We start from the raw sequence: 22,818 nt of genomic DNA, 5'->3' as shown, positions 1-22,818 counted from the left end.
GTATTTTTTAAGCCTGAGGACACAGTTGGGAGTTAGATTCTGGATCGCGCCTAGGGTCATTTTTCCTTGTGTTAAATAACACTACTTCACAGAATGGGGAACGAGAATTCAGGGAAGTTGGCACAAAACTTGGAACCCTTCTCGGGAGGCTTTCCTGCCTGGGCGGACGCCTGGGAGGAGGGCCCGGAGAAACTAGGATGAGCTTCTCCTGATTCGCCCCGGCAGTCTGACTACAGATTTCCCAATCGCCCCCCCACCCCCCCACACACACACGGGGGTTGTTTGGGAGTCAGTTGGTTTTCAAAGGCTTTCAAGGAAATGAAGAGTCCCAAAGTTTCCCTTAATCCTTCAAAGTGCTTTTTCCTTTGTCCCAGGTTTATACACCAAGTATACAGGGGAATGTTTTTAGTTCCTTTCAGCTGAACAGTTGACATCTGCCTTTTTTTCTTCTGGAGGCCCCAACACCCTGTTAATCTCCTAGGAGAGCTAAACAAAAACAAGGCTGGACGCCGTGGCTCCCGCCTGTAATCCCAGGGCTTTGGGAGGCTGAGGCAGGAGGATCACTTGAGCTCTGGAGTTTGAGACCGGCTTGGACAACATAGCAAGACCTCGCCTCTATAAAACATTTAAAAAATAGCCAGGTGCGGTGGCGCAGGCCTGTGGGGCCAGCTACTTGGGAGCCTGAGGTGGGAGGATGGCTTGAGCCTGGGAGATTGAGGCTGCAGTGAGCTGTCATTGCACCACTGCACTCCAGCCTGAGCAAGAGAACAAGGCCCTGTCTCAAAAAAGAACAAAGATAAAAGGCGGGGTGGGGGAGAAACCAGGCCCCTGATCACACTCACCATTCAGTCCCTCAGCCTGTGACTTAAAATATCTGCCCCCCTCATACAGGAACCAGGCTTCCCCACCCCTCCCACCCTAGCCAGCGTCTTCCAAAAGGTCTTAGGTATTTGCAAACACCTGGCTGGCTGTTTGGAAACAGTTCATCAGCACCAAATAAAAACTGCAGCCAAACCTGCCTCCGCAGAACAGGTCCCCACACTCAGGTGCCCTTGACCTTTCACCTCGACCCAGCCCTGAGCTTCCAAAACCCCGAACAGCCCTGTGCCAACCATGGCCATCCTGTTTTCCCTTCCCTGGCCCCGCAGGCGAGGAGCTTGCTCTGCAGAGAAAGGCAGGAAGCACAGAGGAAAAGGCAAGCTTGGAACTGCAGTCCCGTCTCCCCAGTGGGGGAACCCCTGGCACCCTCATAACTAAGTCTGTGCTTCAACCAGGCCTCTGCTACCCACTGTCTTTCATTGTTATTTGTGTCCTTGACCCCCGGAAGCTGTATTTCCTTTCAGAAGCTTTGATTTGCTTTCTGTTTTCTGGTCTTCCATGCTTTTAACACATTATGAGGAAAAATAAAACACATGGTGTGAGTCTAAGGATACAAGCAAATGATTCGAGAAACTCCTCACTGAACGTAATGGAAGGAATGCTCCCAAAGTCTGCAGGAATGGTACTTTATTATTATGGTTTGCATATTATTACAGATTTGTGGAAAACAGTTTTCCTTTCCACGTGGAGTTTCTTCAGCCTGCCTTATGATTGCCATGTTTCTGGAGTTCATCTTGTGTTTTAGGCCTTAAGACTGGAAACCCCAGCAGGAAATGGGTTCGTTTAATATTCATAGTTGCAGCGTGGGCCACAAGCGTGTCATAAAACTCTCAAAATAAATTGATAAACACAGAGAGTGGAGCGTGGGGCAGCATTTTTACAGAGGGATGGGTGCGCAGCTGGCCCCAGCGCCGCCCTCGGTGAGGAAGGAATCTCCTGGTGCAGCCAGGAGTCAGACAGGTTCCTCTTCCCGACCCTCCCCTCCCCTCTTTGATGCCTAAGGCCCTTCCCTATGCTCCTGGCTTTGCTTCAGGTGGTTTTGTACTTTTTAAATTTTGTTTCGTTTTTTCTTTTAGGCTTCAGCCTAGTGGCTTTAGGTGCCAGAAAATCAGATTAACCACTGCAGTGGCATCCTTCTCAGGGACCCGGGGGGCCACATTGGTCATTTTGCCCCATTGTATCTGGAGAGCTTGACAGACGTGTGCACTAGGTCAGGAAGCCGCGGCCCTGGCCTGGGAAGGGCAGGTAGAAGAAAAGCCCCCAACCCCCTCCACCCTCAAAGAATGGCCCAGTTGTCCACAGGTTAAGTCAATAACCCATGGTGAACAGGTCAAACCAGAGACTGCCCAGTCCCAGCGTCTGCCCCCGGGACGTTGTCTCCTTCGCCTCCTACACTGAGGCTCCTTGTGGCTCTGTGGCTGCCACAGTTGTGTGGGTCCTACTGGGCACAGGGCCCCTCCCCATCTCAGACAGCACCCACTTTCAGGCGAGGCCTTCCGCAGGCCGCTTAAATGAACCACGAAGGCCAGCAAAGCAGCAGCAATGTGCCTGTTCACAGGCCAGGTGGCCCCCCCCCTCCAGCCCTCTAGGGTTGCTGGTTCCGATTTCTGTCGCTGCCGTTAGTGAGGAATTATTTATGTGGCCAATGCGTTTTCCTGATATTTAAGCAGGGCCGTGGCCGAGATCAAGGCTGAGGACCCAAGAGGAGGCCTTTGGGTGTCTGTGTCCCTGAGCCATATGCTGAGGTCGGAGGGCAGGGGAGGGGAGTGCAGGAAGGGGCCAGCCCTAGGGAGAGTCTGCCAGGCCCCAAACAGAGCCAGGGGTTCCCCCGGGGGTGGGGGGGCTCACTTAGGAAGAGCACCATGGACAGCCTGGCAGGGGGTCGCCCTATGCTGAGCGGGCAGCTCTGGAGTAACCACCCGCCTCACTGCAGGAAGAAGGAGACCTTCTGCAAATGGAGCAAAGGTCCCCAGAGGCAGAGCAGAAGCCTCTGGGATGCTACAGCCTCGTCCAGATGCGGGGACCAGGACTGGGGCCCAAAGCAGGCCGCAGGTGCTGGCCATGCCCTTTATCCTGGGCACTCTGCCAGGGCCACACGGAGCGCGGATCCCAGGAGATGGAGATGTCTGAGTGGCGGCTCTCGTCTCGGTGTTTCCAGGTGACGTGCTGGCTGCTAGTGTAGAGCACGTAAACCATCTTTTTTTTTTTGGTTACTATTTACTCATGCAAAAAATGTGTGAGTTTCTGCCATTTGCAAGAAGCGTGCCAGCTGCAATGAGTCAGCGGGTGGACATGAGTGAGCATGGCCAGACTGTGCCGGGACATGGTGACAGACAGACATGCTTCGAAGGTCACCGTGGGAAGGGACAGGCCCCTAGAGAGAGGTGAGACGGTGCAACGCGAGGGTGAGTTCAGAGTCGTCCTCCAGATGTCCTCAAAGGCTCGAGAGGCCCTGCTCTGTGTCAGGCACCGCGTGAAGGTTGTGGGCACGGTGGGAGGGACAAGACACCTTCTCTCGAGGACCGTCGGTTCCAGTTACGGAGACAGTAACAGCATAAGATGATGAGTAAGGAAAGAATGCTGGCCGTGGAGGGAACTGCTTCCGGGCCTCTCCGTGGGATTCGCCAGGCGTGGACTGAGCGAGGACCTTCTCTGAGGACACTAACTGCTCCAGGAGAGGGAAGAGGTGGGGGCCGAGGCGGGGGCATGGGGCAGGAGGCAGCCACCCACACCTTCCCTCTCTGAACGCTGAGCAGAGGCTCTCAGCAGAGGAGAAAGAAGAGCAGAGGCCAAGACTGGGAAGCCAGACCCAGTGGGGATCCTCGGCACCATCCACATCCATCTGCAACCTGCTGCCCAGTGCCTGCCTGCCTGCCTGCCCGTGGTGTGCGTAGAGCACTGTGTTCTGTTCTGGCTTCATGGCGCTGGGCACGGCCAGACAAGGATGACAGGGAAAGGGAGGCAGGGACTCGGGGCTGTTGGAGCCAAGCTGAGGAGGAAGGAGCTGGGATGGGAAGCGGGTGGCAGGAACGAACGTGAGGCCTGTGGTGGAAGGTCCCTGTGGCCTCCGAGGTTGAAGCATTTCACCTGTGAGTCTCACAGCCCAGAGAGGCCAAGCCCGGATCGTGGGGGAGAGAGGAGGACCCCTGTCTTGGGGCGGGCTGAGGAGACACTGGCTCTCTCCACGGCTTCCGGATGGGTCTCCGTCCATTTCAGCTGCGTCTATGGAACACGATGAAATGCTCCCTCCACTGCCGGGCCTTCTCTTATGAAGCCGGTTTTTTCTAAGTCTAAAAATTAATAGAAAAGATTCCATAGAAAATCAAGAAAGTAAGTATGTAAAGGTGAAAACAAAAAGCACCAGAAATGCTCTTCAAAGCTGACGTTTTCTTACTCACTTTTTATTAAAACAGGATGAGGCGTCCTGCCTTTTCCAGACTTATCTAGGAAGTGTCTTGCCAGGTCACCAAATGGCAAGCAGAACTGTTAGCTGAAGTTGTCTGCCTAGAATTCCACTGTGGCAATGTTCAGTGTCCCGACTGAACAGCCCGGCGCGGCAGCATGCGGGGGGGCGCGGCAGCATGGGCGGGGGGCGCGCGGCAGCATGCGGGGGGCGCGGCAGCATGGGGGGGCGCGTGGCAGCATGGGGGTGGGGGGCGCGGCAGCATGGGGGTGGGGGGCGCAGCAGCATGGGGGTAGGGGGCGCGGCAGCATGCGGGGGGCGTGGCAGCATGGGGGGGGCGCGTGGCAGCATGGGGGTGGGGGGCGCGGCAGCATCGGGGGCCCTTTTCTCTTCATGCCCTGCAAGGCCCCGTGGAACAGACACCACAGCTCAGCGTGAGATTGTGGCCCCGCCTGACCCAGCTCATCCAGCCCCAGCCTCTCTCACAGTCCCCGGTCCCATGCCAACATTTGCCACTCGATGAGCCATGTCTCCACATTTCAGGAGCTTATTTTGAGACAGCCTGGCTATCTGAGAGCCGTCGGAGTCGAGACTGGATGCCCGGCCTGGTGCCTGTGGGCCAGCACCGCCTGTGGAGGAGGGGTCTCCGGAGACCACAGGCAGAGCCACTGAGAGGGATCTTTAAGCAGAGGGCCCCAGACGCCTCCTGGGACCCGCGGGCCTGGCTACCATGCAGGGTCTGGGAGCTACAGAGAGTAGGGAGCGAAGGGCCGGGAGTGGTGGCTCACACCTGTAATCCCAACACTTTGGGAGGCCGAGGCGGGCGGATCACGAGGTCAGGAGATCAAGACCATCCTGGCCAACACGGTGAAACCCCATCTCTACTAAAAATACAAAAAAATTAGCCAGGCGAGGTGGCGGGCACCTGTAGTCCCAGCTACTCAGGAGGCTGAGGTAGGAGACTGGCGTGAACCCGGGAGGCGGAGGTTGCAGTGAGCAGAGATCGCGCCACTGCACTCCAGCCTTCGTGACAGAGAGAGACTCCATCTCAAAAAAAAAAAAAAAAAAAGAAAGAAAGAAGGAAAAAAAGAGTAGGGAGCCGAGTCCCTGGGTTGCCAAGGCAACCCATGGAAGCCCCTGACTTTGAGCAGGACACAGGGCCCTAAGGACAGCCCCAGCCCCTGCAGTGTGGTCTGCTGGGGTGTCATTCATTTTGACCTGGCTGTTGTGGTTTTGGGTGGTATTGTTGTTTGTTTAAAAAGAAAACACATGGACTGCGTATGGCATGAGCAAGTACAGACGTCATTGGGATCGGCTAATGACAATGACAGAGTACTCTGAAGTGACACTTTACAGGGAGGCCGTGATGTGGGACCAGGCCCAGTGGCATCAGCACACCACCAGCTTGCTGGCATTTCCACTGTGGTCCCTGTTAAACCAGAAAGAACGAAAGTGTGATGGGGAAAAATAAGTACGTGTTTCTTGTAAAACACAGCTCATTTCAAAACTACTGAGAACAAGGTGACAGTTTGAAATTGGGCAGAGCCCCTTGGGACCAGCTGGACCAGGAGGGTCCAATCAGCTCTTCCTCAGGGCCAGGAATTTCTCAGTCACTCCCAGGCCTGGAAGAAAGTTTCCAGAACCGTTTTTACACAAATGAACTGCAGATCTGAAATCAGCAAGAAGGTTCAGGACCTGGGCCCACAGGATTGGAACCACAGGAGTCTCAGATCCTCAAACTAGCTGGGTTTGCTTCAGTTTTCTCAGGTGGGATGGGCCACCCTGGTTTCCCAGGGTGATGTCCCAACAGCGGAGGTGAGATGTCACAGAATGGAGGATGTGATATGATCTGTAACATGGAATCCAGCAGAAGCTCCAGCACTTAAAAGACAGGAAGCAGTGGAGGGCCTGGATGTCCCAATCTTCATCATTCCCTCTCCTGGAACAGTCCATGTCCTCAGGGAAGGTTCTCACTCCATGCCTGGCAGATCCCAGGGAGATGCCCGGCTGATTCTGGAACAAGGGCTGGAAGATTCTTTCTTCGATCACTGCTGGTGGCCGGAGCTGGCTCACGAGCCTGGGGCTGGTCAGCTTCTGGGCAGTGGGAAGAGGTGGACTTTGGGTTCCTCCCGCTCCGACTGTCCCTGCTGGGCACCCCTGGCGGGGATGTCATTAGCCTGGGCCTCTATTTCTGTTTTCTTTTTTTTTTTTTTTTCTGAGACAGAGAATCGCTCTGTCACCCAGGCTCACTGCAACCTCCGCCTCCCGGGTTCAAGTGATTCTCCTGCCTCAGCCTTCCGAGTAGCTGGGACTACAGGCACGCGCCACCACGCCCCGCTAATTTTTCTATTTTTAGTAGAGATGGGGTTTCGCCATGTTGGCCAGGCTGATCTTGAACTCCTGACCTCAGGTGATCCACCCACCTTGGCCTCCCAAAGTGCTGGGATGACAGGCGTGAGCCACCGCGCCCGGCCTCCATTTCTTTATGGGGCAGTGTGTGGTCCCAGCATCCTGAAGTTGGTGTGAGGCGCAGGTGAGGCGGCTTTGGGGCGGGCCCCGGCGCAGAGGGCCCTGTGGCTGCCGCTGCCCCTGCCCCTGCGGCTGCCCCTGCCCCTGCATTCCTGAGCGGGCCACATGCTACTCTTCAGGAGTTCTTTTTGTTCTTTTTAAACCAGGCTCGACCGGCTTAGGGAAAAACAAGAGATGCCATGTACCATGCAGTTAAAAATGAAACTTCGATTAAATCAATACTGACTTCAGTACTGTACTGGCTTCCTAGAGCTGCTGAAATGCAAACTAGGGGCTTAAAACCACAGAGACATGTTCCCCCACAGTTCTGGAAAGTAGAAGCCCAAATGCGTGTTGGCAGGTCCGAGCTCCTCTGCAGGCTGTGGGGAAGGACCTGTCCCATGCCTCTCCTGGCTCCTGGTGGCTGCTGGCAAGCCTTGGCGTCCGGTGGCTTGTAGACACGTCTCTCCAGGTACTATCGCTGCCTCCGTCTCCACGTCTTCCCGCGGCCTCCTTATAATGACAGCAGCCACTGGAATGAGGGTCCGCCCGAATCCAGTCTGACTTCATCTTCATTTAACTGATGATATCTTCAAAGATCCTGTTTCCAAATAAGGTCACATTCTGAGCATCCGGGGGATGTGAGTTTTGGGGAGACTCGATTCCACCAACACCAGCATCGAAGAGGGCAGGGCACAGAGATGAAGCTGAGGCCCAGGGCACACACACTGATGGTCACCCTTGAAATAACGGCGAAGTCGGGCCAGGTTGCTCTGAGACATGGGCAGAACAGGCACATTTCAATTGCAGGGGCTGAGGGGCAAGGGAGAGCGGAGAGGAGAATCTCAGCACAGCAGACACCCACTAAGCAGTGGGGCTGGGAGAGGGCTCCAGGATAAGGGGGACGACATGGGAAAGCACACAGCAGGTCGCGGGGCAGGGGACGACATGGGAGCCACAGAGCGGGTTGTGGGGCGGGGGATGACATGGGAGCCACACAGAGGGGGGCGGGGCGGGGGATGACACAGAGAGCACACAGCGGAGGGCGGGGCAGGGGATGACATGGGAGAGCACACGGGGGGGGGGCGGGGGACAACACGGGAGAGCACACAGCGGAGGGCGGGGCGGGGGATGCCACGGAGAGCACACAATACATCTCTGTTCATTATAGATTACCCAGACTGATATTTTGTTATAGCTGCACAAAGCAGACTAAGACAGGTAGCTAACATCTTACCAACTCAGTCTACAGAGAAAGCACATCTTTTCCCTGATAGTTCCAGCCACTGTCCCAGGGAAGCCCTTCATTGGCCAGGTTTATGTCATGTTTAATCTCTGGAGGTGAAGAATTTAGGTCAGCACACCCAAATAATCTGGACTAAGGGCAGGAGGGGGTGGTTCTAGTAGAGAAGTGCTTATTTATTCTGAGAACTCTTTATATATTAAAGGCATGAATCCTTTACATCTTTCTTCCACGTTTTTTTCTTAGTTATTTGTCTCTGTGGGTTTTTTTTACAGGAGGTAAACACTGCCTTGTGAGTGTGTCATTCCTGGAGCACATTTGCCATATAGCATCACTGCATAATAACGCCCAACAGGAGTGTATTGCCAGGACATATTCTCTGGGTGTGAACAAAAAAAAACAAACCTGTGGCTAGTACTTCAGTCAGCCAATTGGCATTCGAAAGCGTGTCGTCATTAGTACAGACGTCAGCGGTGAATAAGAAAGCAAAGGACCCGTGGCTGCACCTAATAAAAGGCCGGCAGGGAGATATAAGCCTCTGTGGTTGTGCAATGATGGGAGAGAATGCCCAGGGTCACTGGTCCAGGTGCAGGTTCTGAGTCCTCATTCAATCTTAAAAATGAGATAAGGAATGTAACTTTGAACTCATTAACCTTTTGATCAGGCTATGAACTAAAGGCAAATAGAACAGGTGGCCTGACCCCTGCCACAGACTGGCACTGCCTGTGAGGGAGGAGCTCCCAGGTGGGCAGGGACCAGAGGTCAGTGGCTCGGTGCACCCTCCACTCGTGGGGCTGGGCCGGCAGTTCTCCCTCCCTCTTCTTCTCCTCCCCTCCAAGGGGGAGATTCTAAAGCCCCCAGGAGGATGTCCCTGGTAACACTGCTTTTCCCTTTTCGCGATCAGGCCCCAGGCCATTGCCATGTTCAGATCCCAGGGTAACACCACTGAGCTGTGGAGGAACCCCTGCTATGTGGCCATCCAGCCGTGGGCCCAGGGAGGACGCGTTCCTTTTTTGCATAGCTGGCTGGAGAAGCTGCTGTGTGTCATGGCCGGGCCTGCGGCTGGGACAGCAACAAAGTGTAGGGAGGGTCACGGGGCAACTGTGGCCCATGTTACTGCCCGGATGGTGCCCCGTCCTGGAAGGAGGCGTCTCCTCACAGCCCCTGCCCAGGAAGGAGGTGTCAGGGCTGACAGTGGCACCTGGGAGGTGACTTGGAGGCTCTGGGGTTGGGGGCCGACAAGGTGTGAACGGTTGGGAGATGGGCGAGTTAGAAAGGGGTAACCAAACAACTCAAGCATCTTCCCAAATGTCTCCAGGCATAAGAGGGCGTTGTAACATAACGATGTTGTGTAAGTGTGTGTACATCCCTCTGTGTGCATACATCTTTGTGCACACGTGTCATTTGTGTGTGATGTACACACTCACACATGTGCTGGCAGAGGAAGCACAGGGAGAGGCTCCCAGGCCTGAGTGACGTGAGAGACAGGTATGGCCTGCAGGGTGGCCTAGCAGGAGCTGGCCTGGTACCTGCCTGGCTCCCTGGCCTCACCCTCTAACCCAGGGTGCAGGCTCCAGCCACTTTCTCCAGGGCGGGGCAGGACACCCTGAGTGCTCAGTGGGCTTCCCGGCCCTCAGTCCCCAGAGGGTGAGGGTCCCCATCCTCCTGGGTGCCCCCGCACCAGCTGCTGAGCCACATGGCCATGGACTGGGGAAGCAGAGTCCAGACTCTAGGGAGGGGTTTCTTTGTCATCTTCCAACTCAGGACCCTTGGGCCAATCAGAGCAGCTCAGCCTCATTTTCTCTCTTCTTCATTTCCTGTGTACTCGAGGGGCCTCCCGAGGGCTGCTCCCTTCCCAGATGAGGCTGAAGTAAACCCTGGCATGCAGGTCGGTGGGTCCCTGGAGGGGACAGGCCATGCTAAAGCCACCAAACCCCCAAAAGTGTGAGAGGATGAACAGGACAGCGGCAGGGGCGTAGCTGGGTGCCACGGAGGGTGGTGGGGGCCAGATTCGGGGAATGGAGCCCCAGGGTGGGAAGAGCAGAGCACCTTCCCTACACGGGGAGGGTGCCCCCGTCCGCTGCACAGACCCGCCTGCCCGCTCCCTCCACGTGGCCCAGGGGAGCCGGGCCTGGAAGGATGTCGTGGGCGATGCTAGCTCGGAGTGGCTCCTTTTATGGGGAAACTTTGGAACTTCATCTGAGAAAGCCTTGTGCTAACCCAGGGCCCCGCCTCTGGCCAGGGCAAGACAAGGAAGCCATCCATAGTCTTCAAGACTGTTGCTCCCGGGACGTACCGTTTCCTGTGGGAGCTTCAGCACTCAGAACTCACCTGGCATGCAGGAGGCTCCCATGCCACTCTTGTCGGAGGAGCTGATGGGTGATTTAATTAGTGAATTACTTAGTGAATTAATTAGTGAATTTAATTAGTGAATTACTTAGTGAATTAATTAGTTAATTACGAGCAAATTAGTGATTTACGAGCAAAGAACCAAAATTAGTAATTATAATTACAAAATTATAATTAGTGATTTACGAGCAAAGAACCAAAATCTCTCCGTGTGTGCCCTCATGTGTGCTTGTGTATGTGCGTTGTGTATGTCTGTGTGCACTACATGCATGTGTATCTGTGTATGTGTTTTCTCATGCACACCTATGGATTCGGCTGTGGACAGATATTCGCTGTGTGCTCATGGGTATGCACAGGTGTGTGCATGTGTGTCTGCTGTATGCATGCATGTTTGTGTTGTCAGGTGAATGTAGGCATTTACTCGTGTGTATGAGTTACTGTGTGCACAAGTGTGTGTGCACGTGTGTGATTTTGTGAGCGCTTGTGTTTGTGTATACAAGCTTGTGTGTACGTGTGTGTGTGGATCCATGCGTGTGCACATGTGTCTGTGTGGGTGGGTCTGTGTGTGTGCACATGCGTGCTCTCCTTTAAGCTCACCCCTGACCAAGCCTCTTGGAGCCCAGGGCTGCGCAGGTACTTTGTGGAGCGTTTAGGGGTGTTTCAATCAAGTTGGAAACGGGCTGGGGAGGGATGGATTTGTTGTGACCTGGGGGAACAGGTAGATGATCTCACACAGTTGGTCATCTACTGGGGCGACCCTTGGAGGCAGGACACTGCTCGTTCACGCGGCCACTCGGCCCTGCCCACTCCCTCCACCCTGATTTCCCACTGGACTTGCAGGGATCGCCCCCAATAGATTCCGTCACCCAAGCCATGCGCCTGGGCCTGCCTTTGGGTGTGGATGGGGGGTGCCTGGCGGAGGGTGCTCTGAGCACAGGAGCGGATGCCCAGAGGGTGTGAGTCAGGCACTGTGTACTTACACTTGGCACTGAAGTAGAATGGACATCCCGGAAGGTGACATGACAGGGATTTTCACACCCACAGACGCTCACAAGAGAACTGCCCCCAGGGAGCCATCCCAGATATCCCTCCAACCCTCCAGTCATCCCCACTCCCCCGGAAGCATTATCCACTTTGGGCACTTTGTGTGGCCAGAATGGAGACCCCTGCAGCTTCCTCATGTGGCACTTCCTCTGCCCACCCTCCCAGCTCCAGGTGACCCAGTACCTCCTGGCACCAGCCCCCAGCAGCACCACTCACTCAAGGGTTCATGACAGATGGGTCTGAGCAGGGCAGAGTGGCCCCAAGGACTCTGAGCAGGAAGGGATTTAACACAGGGAAAGGGTATCACAGGACCCAGGATGGGCTGCAGACTCCAGGCGGGCCTCCTGGGAGACTCAGGCACAGAGTGCTGCCCCACCAGGCATCGTCACCACGGCAGCCCCCCCGGAGCCGTGCCGGGAGCATAAAGCCACTAGGGCCACTGCACTGCCACTGCCTCGCACCCCCGGAAGCTGAGGAACAGACCCGCACAGCCGTGACCACCTGCGAGCCAGATGAGCCAGGGGAAGCAGCCGGCCTGCAGCCACCCCCGATCCAGCACACGGAAAACGTGGCAGGACAGCTGGTGTCTCCGCGGGGTGCCCCCATTGTCCCCATGTCTCATACACACTCGCCTGATGGGTGGCCTTCCCCACATCCGGGACCCTGGCTGGAGTCTGGGAGGCGGCTGCCCACGTCCCGGCTGCCCCTGAGCAAGAGGCTGGCAGGGGATGCACGGTGAGTTCTCTCGGTGGTCGGCCCGGCCCCAGCCCCTTGGGTGCAGCGAGGGGCCCCTGCAAGCCTGTTGATGGCAGGTGAGCCGCGGTCCTCTCGTCCTAGCCAGCCTCAGGTCTGTGGTCCTCTGAGCAGGAAGTGTCTGGCAGGCCAGAGGCGGCTCCTGTGTGCGCCGAACAGCCGTGTTTACACGGGCGTCAGCTCGTGGCGCTGGCAGGGCTTCTGTCGCACCAGCCCTCGGCCCACGGCAAATGCCGAATGCCGGTGCTGGGAACGGAAGTGGGAAATGACAAGGTTGGGGGGGGACGGGGGAGCAGCCCTAATGGGGACTCTATGGGGGTGCATGAGGGTGCGGGGACTTGCGGGTGGGGGGCAGGGGGAGCAGCCCTGATGGGGACTCTACGGGGGTGCATGGGGGTGCGGGGACTTGCGGGAGGAAGCCACAGAGGGAGGTGCGTGGATGTGTGTTTGTGCATGACTGGGGTGTGAGTGTGCCCACTGTGTGTGTGGCTGTGTGCGTGGCGTGAGTGCAGGTATGACAGTGTGTGGGAGTGAGAGCGGGCATGAGTGTGTGCCACGGGCCTGGTGTTGGGTCCTTGGAGGCCAGGGTTGCCCCGACGGGCCTGCAAGCTCTTTTTTGATTTGTAGTTATTTGAGAAGTCTATACAGGAAGAAAATTAAACCGCATTTACTAAATACAATAAAATTACAGGAAGGCAGAACTGTCCCCAAATTACAAACATGTGGTCCCTGAGTTGCTCCACAACAGCTCAGCCCCAGACCAAGGGTGGAGATGGCAGCCCCGAGCCCCGGGCTCATCTCCTGCTCCCCACTGAGGTGACACAGGACCCCCGTAAGGCAGGACCCCAGAGGCCCACACAGCAGGGAGGGCTGTGTTGGGGGAAGGACCCCTGCCTGCTGTCCCTGCCCAGCCTGCAGTCCCACCCTCACTGGGCAGCGGACCCTGGACTGCTCGTGACCATGGCCTCACTTGGAAAGCTGCTCTGGGCTGGTCCAAGCCTCTTCGTCTTTCTGAAAAATCTGAGGCCCACTAGCAGCGGGCAGCAGGCCATGGGTATGGTCTCGGACTTGTAGGCCCAGGAAGGCCACCAAGGAGCAGGAAGAGCCGTGTCCTGGGATCAGAGCCCAGGCCAGAGACCCTCCCCAAGGCTGTCACCCAGGAGGGCGATGATGGGAGGCAACAGTGGGGCCCAGGCTGGAAGGGAGAGGGGCCGGGCCTGTGGCAGAGTAAGAGCTGGCACGGAGTGGGCAGAGGCCAAGGTGGCGGGGTGGGCACCAGGCTCGGGAGATGCTCGGCCTCGCACCGAGCGAGGGGGGGCTCTGGGGCCAAGTGCCCGCTGCCTGGAGAGCAGGGCTGGGTCCTCAAGGCCCCCCTGCTTTTGGATGTTGTGCGGCTACTGGAGCTGAAGCCCAGTCGCCCCGGCTCCATGGTCCCTGTCCAGACACCCAGCAGGGGGCCGCCCTGACCACCTACTCTGAAATCCAGGCATATCCTGGCACCACCTGGCCAAGAGCCCACACGGCCCCAGGGCATTCATTCTCACTGGGCAGGGGCAGCCTCTGACCCCATCCCAGCTCTGGAGGTGCCCGAAGCGCCCTCCTAACGCCAGCTGTGAGCAAACGTCCGTGTGTCGTGAGGCTGAGCACAGCCTGGCCCCTCCGCTCCGGCTCCTGGTGGCTGTCTGCCGTGTCCCCTATGGGGCAAGAGGTTTCTCTTTGGCCCAAGCCCACCTGCCCCTGCCTGAGGGCGCCCTCAGCCGCTATGCTCAGCCCGTTGGAAACCTGAGAGCTCATGTCCACGACAGGGCCAGCCAGCAAGGAGAGGACCCGGGGCTCCCCTGGGAGGCAGGCCACTCGTTCACAGGGCCACTTGGCCCTGCCCGCTCCCTCCACCCCAATTTCCCACTGGGCTTTCAGGGATCGCCCCAAATAGACTCCGTCTCCCAAGCCATGCACCTGGGCCTGCCTTTGGGTGTGGATGGGGGGTGTGGATGGGGGGTGCCTGGCGGAGGGGGCTCTGTGCACAGGAGCAGACGCCCAGGCTGCCCGAGGAGGGCAGGGTGTGAGGACTGGGACAGCCGCGCCCCTGCTGCTTGGCACAACCAAGTGAAGACATGACGCCCGGAAGGGCCACGTGAGCTTGGGGCGGGTGGTGCCTGCGGAGGGAGAGGCAGAGGCAGAGGCTGTCAGCCTCTCCCCACCCCTGCCTCACCCGGCCACGCCCAGCGTCACCATGTCTTTCTTTGTGAGAACTGAGTCCACCGACCCCACCTTGTTTAGATTAGGTTGGAAGTCACCTGGGCTGAGCTGACGGCTGATTCCATCCACGAAAAGAACCATGGAACATACTGGCCTTGGGCCGGTGTGAAGCCACCCACGTACTGTGAAAAATGGCTCTTCCCTGCCACAGTCAGCCCAGCGGGAGCCGGGTCAGGGCCTGGAGCCACAGCGCTCCCCACCAGAGCCACTGCCCAGCCCAGCAGCACCTGCGGAGAATCCCACCGGCACCCACGCCTCCCCACACACCACCACCCCAGCTTCCTGCAAATCCACCTTCGGAAGCCTGATAAGGTGAAGTCCACATTTAACTAAAAGTGAGTTACTGAGGGTTCTTTTCTTTGCAGAGTGGTTCCCCTAAAGGATTCCTTTAAACATGATCTGGTCAGCCAGTGCTCACCTATGTCCACTGAGTCGCATTGGTTTGGGGCGGCAGGAGCCCAACACTCCAGGCACCTGAGGGAGGGAAGATGCTGGGTGCGGCCCTGCTTTCAAGACGCTTTGTGTGTTAAGCAGGTGAGCAGACAGGCACACATTTGCTCACTCAGTTCCTTGGGGTAGCACTGATGGGCAGGGGAAATACACCAAGGGCCAATCGTGTGGCACTGACTCGCTGTCCCTCTATTGTATTTTATAGAGACGGTCTCACATTCGCCCAGGCTGGAGTGCAGTGGCGCAAGCATAGCTTATTGTAGCCTTGAACTCCTGGGTTCAAGCCATCCTCTCACCTTAGCCTCCCAAAGCGCTGGGATTGCAGGCATGAGCCAACACACCTGGTCTGGCCGGCACCAACTCTCAACCACGCTGTCGCAGAGACCGGGGCCCTTGCTTGCTGCTGGATGTCACCTTTCAGCCCTGAGAGTCTGGGGATGGGAGCCGGCAGCTCTCCCGTGCACAGAGCACCGCAGGAAGCACTGGAAGCCGGAAAGAGCGAGGGTGCCGTGCGCAGACTTCCCGGCGGGCGTCAACCTCCTGTGTGGTCGGGAGTGCAGGCGCTGGGGCCGGAACCCTGGGCACTCGACCACAATCCGCCAGGGCAGTGTGGCCAAGTGGGCACGTGTCCTGGGGCTCCCGCAACAAGCCAGGTGGCCTCAACGACAGATACTGATTCCCTTACAGCTCTGGGGACCAGAAGCCCGAAATTAAACCGTGGGCAGGGCTGTGCCCCCTCCGGAGGCTCTGCAGGGGGGTCTTCCTTGTCTCTGGCAGCCTCTGGTGTCCCAGGCGTTCCTTGGCTTGTGGCTGCCTCCCTCAAATCCCTGCCTGGCCCTCCCATGGCCTTGGCCCCTCTCCATGTGGCTCTCCCTGAGTCTTCTCTTCTCTTGATAAAGGCGCTTGTCCTTCACATCAGACGCTGGTCCAGCCTGACAGCCCAGGATGATCACGCCGCCGGGTCTTGACCTGATTATATCTGCAAAGACCCTTTTATCAAATAAGGTCATCTTTACAGGTTCTGGGACACAGATCTTTCTGTGGAGACACCATTCAACAAAGAGGGGAAGCCACAGCCAGACCCCCTCCACTCAAAGTCTTGCTGCTTCCTCACCATACTGCCCACCACATTCCGTGTCTACAGAGCTCGGACAGTGGCGGTGCCCACCTCAGAGGTCACCATGCAGATTAAATTCATCCCCAGACACGAAGTGCGGGGTGCAGGCACAGAGAGCTGGAAGGAAAGGTTTCCTGTGACCGTGTGCTCCTTCTGCCCTTGGCTGGGGGTCTCTGCTGTGCTCGGCGTGGGCGGTGATGAGGATGTCACTGGGTGCACAGCTGGCCCTGCAAGCTGCCCGGACCCCAGGCCTCCCCTCTTTCCAGCCAGGACGTTGTGTGCTCGCAGCTTCTCAGGGCCACAGGCGCACAGTGGTTGCTGCTGCCGTGTGCTGATTTGCTGTGGAGACTCCACTGGGGCCAGGCTGAGCAGGGCTCCCCAGACACATCCGGAGGCTCCTCGAGAGGGCCGCGTGGCAGGCACAGGGTTGAGAGGCCTGTGTGGCAGGGCCACAGCTCACCTGGGAGTGCAGGTGGGAAGCCCCCACACCTAGCAGAGTGCGGCTCCTTCCCGCACAGCCACCTGGGCTCCTTGGCCTGACCCCGCAGGGCTCTCGAGAAGAAATGGTGACTTCCCCTCCTCCAGTCTCACCGTCAGTCTCTGCGGTGTCTCCACCCAGCACGTCCTCCTCGGATGCCTCATAGTCACAGGCCCTGGTGAGGAGGGAGCCACGGCAGGCACAGTGGCTGGAACAGGGGCAAGTGAGTGCCCACCCCAAAGTGCAGGCAATGAACTTGTGCCGTAGCCCACAGTGAGCTGGGGGGCTGGTTGTGCCCACCCCGCGTGATGCAGCCTCTTCATCCAGAGTAGGGGTGACATGCCAGCCCCCACCTCACCGGAATGCTGGGAGGAGCGTGTCCAAGGAGGGAGCTCACTTTGTCAGCTGCAACATGCTGTGACTATCGTGTGACTTCCCGGGTCGCTGTAGCAAGTCCCCCAGCCTGGGGGCTTCAGCAGACACGGCTCTCTCACCATTCAGGAGGCGGAATCCCGGGTCAGGGTGTGGCACCACTGGCTCCTGAGGCTTCTGTCCTTGGCTCTGTCTCCTGCTGCTGTCCTCACAAGGTCATCCCTCTGTGTGGGCCTGTGTCCGCATCTCCGCTCCGTAACAGGACACCAGGCAGATTGGGCCAGGGCCGCCCCATTAGTCTCATGTTACCTTAACCACCTCTGCGAGGACCCCATCTCCAAGTAAGGTCCCTTGTGGAGGCACTGGGGCTCAGGGCTGCAGCATACAGATCTGGGGGAGACACATGGCCCCTAACAGTATCGAGGGTGGGTGGACCCCCACAGGACATTTCCTTCTCTGCTGGTCTGAAAATCACACTGTCTTAGACAGGGAAGAATCAACATTTCCACCCCAGGCCGAGGCCCCCAGAGCACACAGGACCAGAGGATCAAAGAGCAAACGTCACCCTCAGGGTCTAACGTGCAGGTGGCAGGACCCTGGCCCTTCCTGAGTATCTGGTTGTGGGTTTTGTCTCCGCAGCGTGCAGGGATGGGTGCAGACTCCGTCCAAGGTCTTGGCAAGAAGAGAAACTGCCACCGCAGAGGGGCTGGCTGAGGGGCTGGGATGGGGACTCCGGGACGCGGAGCCGTACACCAGCCCCTTCCACCCAGGCAGAAGGTCCATTGCGCTCTGCCCCACAGAGCCTGTTCCTATGCCAGCCAGGGCACTCCCAGGCCCGTCTGCAGCCAGAACACAGCCGGTTCCGTGTGCTTGTCCTCAGGACCCATTAGGAATGAATCCAGGCCTCGGTCCTGGCCTCCTCGCTGAGGCTGGACGCTCAGGCATCCCCTTCAGCCCCTTTCTCTAGACCTTCCTGCTGAACAAACGAAAACATCTCACAGCCCTGCAACAGCCAGGAGCTGCTGGTGGAGCTCCATGCCCGGCCGCAGAGAGAGGAGGCGCCTGGGCAGCCCTCCAGCACCCGGGCTCCCACAGCGGAAGCGGCTTCTTCGGCTCTATTTGGAAAGCTGTTCTTTCCGCAGTGCCTTTGACAAGAATCGATTTGAGTGAGCCAGCGTGTCAATACAGGCTAGCACAGGACTGGCCTCAGGGCCACATTGGGGCGAAATGCATGGCAAAAGCATGGCCAGGCAGGAGGTGGGACCTGTGAGGTTGGCTACAGCGACCGTGGGCACTGGGTTCGCGGCTCCTCAGCCCTGAGAGGGGACCCAGGCCCAGGCGGGCTCCCAGCCTCCAGATCTTCTCCCCTTGAGACCTCGCCTTCTGCACAGCGACAGCAAAGAGCCCCTGAGTCCCACTCTGCAGGGATGTACTGCATTTCCAGAGAGTTCCTTCCGGGTGCAGAGTGACACGTGAGCCCTGGGGACTCGCTCCGACTTGGTACTGATTTTCTCCACGGAGGACCCGCAGTCACGGCCCGTGTCTGCACAGCCCCTCGGATCCCGCGGAGGAATTCAGCCGGCCCCTCCCCCGTGCGGTTCCCTGCTGTTCAATCCGAAAACCATGGAGGCAAAGTCGGGCCGGGTTCAGGCTCCATGCAAAGTGCCCTTTGCAAGGTCCCCCTGTGGCCAAGCCCAGCTCCATGAGGTCAGGAGGCCGGGGTGGGGAGGCCGCCTGGGTGCGGGGCCAGGTGGGGAGGCCGCGTGGGGGGGTCCCAGGTGGGGAGGCCGCCTGGGTGCGGGCTCAGATGGGGAGGCCGCCTGGGTGGGGGCTCCCGCCAGCGTCCCTCCCCGCTCATGGAGGCACAGGGACAGCTGTGTGTGCCTGCAGGGAGGCCTGGCTCTGCCCACTCGCCTAGCAGCGTGCTGAGGAACTCGGGCTTTGCTTTCTAGGGTACAGTGAGAACACGGGAGAGGACTTAGAGACTGCCTGCCACCGCCGAGGGAGGCGGAGCGGGATTCGCACCCCCGTCATCGCTGGGCCCACACGCCGCCGACGGCTTCCGCGTGTGGCCATCTGTCTCTCAGAAACCCTCTGGCAGAGGGACCCAGCAGATGACTCGGGGGCTGTTCACACTCTGAAACCTGCTTGGAGTCAAAACACTGCTGGCGAGCCTCCGCGGCAAACCCAACCCAGACAGTCTTCCATGGTGGCCCCCGCAGTGGCGGGCACTCTGCCCGCTCCCTGCCAGCCCCTGCCCGCTGGCCTCCAGGCCTGGCCAGGCCCCTGACCGGTCTCCTGACCCAGCATGCTGCTCCCCCTTGGGCCTGGCTTCCTTGCCGGCTGGGATTCCCAGGCCTCTCTAGCCCAGCCCTGCAGCAGGAGCCCCGAGGGAGGCTTGGCAGCTGCAGAGGCGAGTGGGCCACGCGTAGCCCGGAGGCCAGCAGGACCAGGAGCCCCTCACAGCGCAGCAGCCACAGCATCACAAGCCACTTCCACTCCTGGGCGACCTGGGGGCCCCCATCCCGGTCTGAGCTGCCCCTTATTGTGACCTGGGGCCCCCTGTGGTGGGCTCCCCTGGTGCCCCCAGATCCAGCCTCAGGGAGGTTCCAGATGCCGGCCAGGCCTCAGCGCCTCCACCCAGGATCATACATTCCTATCTCGGCGCTTCCGCCCTCCATCCTGCTCCATGCTGCCTCTGCTTGTTATTCCAGCACATTCCGGGGCGATGCCTGCTGCAGTGGCGCAGCCAGTACCTCCACCCTACCCCCCACATGACCCACCAGCCCCTCCGCATTCCCTCCGCTCTGTGCCCTCACTGACTGGAAGCCTGCCTGGCCCGAAGGGTCCTCACCTGGTGAGGGTGGGGTGTCGCCCTCACCTCCCTTCCACCCCAGCCCACCTGTGACTCAGCCCCGAAACCCTCACGGCTCTGTCCTCCCAGAGGGAGCCGGTGACTTGGTTCTGATGGTGCCTGGACCCAGCCCCGGCATGTTCAGAATCCTTGTCCTTTAACCTGCCTCCACCTGTGGTCGCCTCTGCCTCCCTGCCTGACCCTGCAGGCCCTGCGGAGCAAACACTGCTGCCTGCAGGAGTCCCCCGGGGCCCTGAGGAACAGAGACCCGAGCCTCCTGTGGCCCCAGCGAGGGTTCCTCGGGGGGAGACAGTGAGCCCAAAGCTCTGGCTCTCGAGGGGTGGACAGAGTCCGGCTGGCGTTGACGGGGTGCCCCTCTCTACTGGCTTCCACAGTCCTTGAGAGCAAAGATGGTCCCGGCAGTGGAGCAGAGGGCATGGGTGGGGCATCCAGTCTCCAGGGAGCCACTGTTGGGTGGGGAGGAGCCCGAAGTGGGCTCCGGACCCCCGCGGGGAGCATGTCTCCTTCCAGTGGGGGCGGCTGGTTGATCTGGGCACAGGGGCAGGAGCAGCCCCATCTGGTGCTGACCTCGAGGCCGTGCCTCTCGGGGCATTTTGGCAGACCCACCTGGACCTGGGCGACAGCCTGATTTCCTGCAGCTGTGACCCACAAGGGTGGCAGCTCTCTCAGTCTTGACTTACCAGGACACAAACCCAGGCCATTTAATGTGCAGGCAGCCCCAAGTCCCGGCAGGGCCAGAAGCAGACCGTGGCTGGGGACGAAAGCTGCATGCTGGTCCCTGGGGCCCCGCTCACTCTGAGCTCCTGAGAGGAGGGAAGTCCCCACGCCCCACTGGGTGGAGTGCTCCTTGGCCTAGGACCCCATCCCATGTCTGCTGCCGTGGGGGCGGACTCTGGGCAGAGAGAGGCCAGACGGGCACCCAGGTGAGCTGGAACACATCCCTCCTGCTTCCCCCAGGGTCCCCAGAGGCGACCTCCCTCCTGCACAGGTGTCTGTCACCCTTACCCTCTAGGACGTCTTTGCCATGTGCAGCGAACCCCTGGACAATGTTGCGTGCCACATTGCCGGATTTGGGCTGTATACAGACCGAAGCATGTGGCATGACGCCTTCTGCCGTCAGCGAGTTCTTTGTCTCTCGATAGTATGTGTCCAGGCTGCCCTTCAAGGTGGCAGTGAGGGCAGTTGTCTCTTGCACGCTGTGTACAGTTCTGTCACTGACCCTTACACACAGCCCTGGAGACGGGAGAGCGTCGGGAGCATTCTGTGCAAGTGTCCTGGCATGTGCGGGCGTCTCCATGGCACAAACCCGAGCCGGGGACCACCCCCTCCCCTGCTTCCATGATTCCACCAACTGGGGGGGCAGAGCCAGGGCTGGAGGCACGCCCCGGGTGACAGCAGGTGGCCATGCCGGTGAGTGCACGCGTTCTCAGTTAATTTATCCTAAATATTTGTAAGTTTCTTGATTACTGCAGTTGCATCCCCAAGATAATGCCCCCCTCACCACATAGAAGGCACATGTGCTGGCCGGGCGCGGTGGCTCACACCTGTAATCCCAGCACTTTGGGAGGCCGAGGCGGGCGGATCACAAGGTCAGGAGATCAAGACCACGGTGAAACCCCGTCTCTACTAAAAATACAAAAAATTAGCCGGGCGCGGTTGTGGGCGCCTGTAGTCCCAGCTACTCGGGAGGCTGAGGCAGGAGAATGGCGTGAACCCGGGAGGCGGAGCTTGCAGTGAGCCGAGATCGCGCCACTGCACTCCAGCCCGGGCGACAGAGCGAGACTCCGTCTCAAAAAAACAAAAAAAAAAAAAAAAGAAGGCACATGTGCTCTGAGGGCCCCTCCCACACTGGGGTCAGGGCACAGCACCGTAGCGAGGCGGCGTGGGGGCTCAGAGGACCTCGGACAAGGCTGGGTACATGGGGCTTCTCCAGCCAGCCAGGAGGAAGCACCCTGCAGACTGCTAACTTTTGCAAAATAGAGTAAAGAAGAACAGCTAGAAAAAGAAAATGAAAAAGGAAAGATATACCAAATACAAGACCGTTTTTATTGTTACATTTAACAGTCAACTCACTTCGTCTGAGAGGCGTTGGCATCTGTGGACACACTCGGTGCTGAGGTTTGTCCCACTTCGGGCAGGGACAAGTGGTTCTCCTGGGGGGCTGGCCTCCACCCGCTCTGCAAGGCTGCACTGCATGGGACATTGAGGCACCCGTCGGCCGCTCACTGCCTGGCTGCGTCTATGAGGGATGAAACAAGCTGGGCACCAGCTCAGCCTCTGAAGACCCCATGGGTACCCTAAGCCATGGTATCTGTCCCCGAAGTTCCTTTTGGGTGGCAGTGCTGGGGGTGCGGGGACACAGGGTTCCAGTCACCCAGGGCCAACCCTGACCAGACGGCAGGAACCAGGGTCTGCAGCTGGATGCAGATGGCAGGCAGATCATTCTGGGGAAGTCCCTTTCTTAAACCACATACTGTCCTGGGCTGAACAGGCCCCCCTAAAAATTCATGTCAACTCAGAACGTCAGAATGTGACCTTATTTGGAAATAGGGTCTTTGCTGATGTAATCAAGTGAGGGTGAGCTCACACTGGAGTATGGTGGGCCCTCGTCCAATGACAGCATCCTTGTAAGAAGAGGGAAGTCAGCCTCGCAGACGCAGGGAGGACAGCCACATTTCAGTGGAGGCAGAGACTGGAGCCACATAGCCGCAGGCAGAGGGATGCCTGGGGCCACCAGGAGCTGGAAGAGGCAGGGAGGACCCTTCCCTCGGGCCTCCAGAGTGGGCAGGGACCTGAGGATGCCCTGATCTGATCCCTGATTCCAGCCTCTAGAACCGTGAGAGGCTCAGCATCTTTCTCTGCCCCCCAGCCCGTGGCCTCTGTCAGGGCAGCCTTGGGAGCTGAGCCTGGCCCCTAATTCTCGGGAGCTCTTTCACGGACGGGGTTCTCCATCTCCCGAGCATGTCTGAAGTCCCCTTTCCACTGCTCGCCAGGCTGATGGTGACTGCCACCTTCCCTAGGGACCCACCCTCTGTTCCCAAAGGCCCTGCTGGACACCCGGCCGCTCAGCCCCACCCCGCCTAGCCCG

At 58.7% G+C, this 22,818-nt stretch overlaps 2 long non-coding RNA genes across 3 annotated transcripts; one reads left to right on the top strand and one right to left on the bottom strand.

Moving 5' to 3' along the window:
- Positions 1-1,491: 1,491 nt before the first annotated feature.
- Positions 1,492-15,321, bottom strand: LOC102143485 (uncharacterized). Of its 2 annotated transcripts, none has more exons than XR_010585332.2 (3): positions 15,185-15,321; positions 4,278-12,425; positions 1,492-4,169 (listed from the first exon to the last, which is right to left on the bottom strand). It is a non-coding gene; the product is annotated as an uncharacterized lncRNA (long non-coding RNA). The 2 variants fall into 2 exon arrangements; XR_275096.5 differs by having other exon boundaries at positions 4,278-12,321.
- On the top strand, positions 14,809-21,784 carry LOC141409788 (uncharacterized). Its single transcript, XR_012431954.1, has 3 exons — positions 14,809-14,972; positions 15,094-18,562; positions 18,808-21,784. It is a non-coding gene; the product is annotated as an uncharacterized lncRNA (long non-coding RNA).
- The last annotated feature ends 1,034 nt before the right edge of the window (positions 21,785-22,818 follow it).

This window comes from Macaca fascicularis, chromosome 3, assembly GCF_037993035.2.
Source record: "Macaca fascicularis isolate 582-1 chromosome 3, T2T-MFA8v1.1".
NCBI lineage: Eukaryota > Metazoa > Chordata > Mammalia > Primates > Cercopithecidae > Macaca > Macaca fascicularis.
Note: the sequence above shows the minus strand (reverse complement) of the source record. Positions and strands in the feature narration are given on the sequence as shown.